The sequence below is a fragment of the Condylura cristata genome, unplaced genomic scaffold (assembly GCF_000260355.1).
Source record: "Condylura cristata isolate star-nosed mole 26May11 unplaced genomic scaffold, ConCri1.0 scaffold00075, whole genome shotgun sequence".
NCBI classification, from domain to species: domain Eukaryota; kingdom Metazoa; phylum Chordata; class Mammalia; order Eulipotyphla; family Talpidae; genus Condylura; species Condylura cristata.
In genome coordinates, this window is record NW_004567176.1 from 266730 (window position 1) to 267699 (window position 970).

Consider the following 970-nt stretch of genomic DNA (forward strand, 5'->3'; position numbering starts at 1 on the left):
GGGGCCCTGTGTTGTGGGGGCCCCGCTGCTGTGGCTGCCGGCGGACAGGCCGTGGTGGCCCCAGACAGGTGGGGCGCTCGCGCAAAGCTCCCCCGCCCCCCGCACTTCAAGCGCGGCTCTGTGGGCCTGAGCCTGTGCCCGGCGGGCTCCGGGGGGCCTTGGCCGAGGGCTCCCCGGGAGAGCTGGGGTGAGGAGCCCGCACAGGGGCAGGAGAGGCTGGCGACTCCGGCCTGTGGCTCAGCTGCGCAGCAGGGTGGCCCCCACCCCAGGCTGAGGCTCTCCTGGCTGCGATGGCCCTGGTCAGCCGGGAGGTCGCTGGCCAGAGCTGCCCACAAGTCAGTGTTGGCTGTGAGTGTAACGGACGTGGGCCAGGGACAAGGCGAAATGTCCTCAGTGAGGCGAGAGGGAGTCACTCAGGCTGCGGCCAGCGTGGGCAGCGCTTAGGGGCTCCCCGGTCTGGGAGGCCGCCAGTGGCCACAGTGGTCAGGGTACGTCCCTGAAGCCGAAGAGCCCAGAAGCCGAGACTCTGAGCGCACAGACTTCGCAGGCAGAGAGGGAGGCCTGGCCGGCCGGGGGCGGTGGGAGCCCCGTCTGCCAGGGTTTGGGGCAGCTGCTGACCCTGCCGGCTCCGGCTAACCGGGCGGTCTCTCCAGGAGCCCAGCAGCAGCACGGCCAGTGGGTCCAGCCTGGAGAGGGGTGGGCGGGGCAGGCGGGGCCTGGGCGTGCTCCGGGTTGCTGGGCATCCGCCGGCCTTCGGCCTTGCCCCAGAGGCGCCCCCAGTTTGATTCTCGCGTGATGCGCGTCCTGGGAGGCAGGTGTCTGGCACGTCCACGCTGCCGCAGGGCCGGCTGGGCACCGCCTCCTTGGAAGCAGCTGATGTGGAAAACCCAGGCCCCCAAGCCCCACAGGGCAGCGCCACAGAACCGAGCCCGGGGCTTGGGCAGGGGGGCGGGACGGCCAGGTGGGGCCG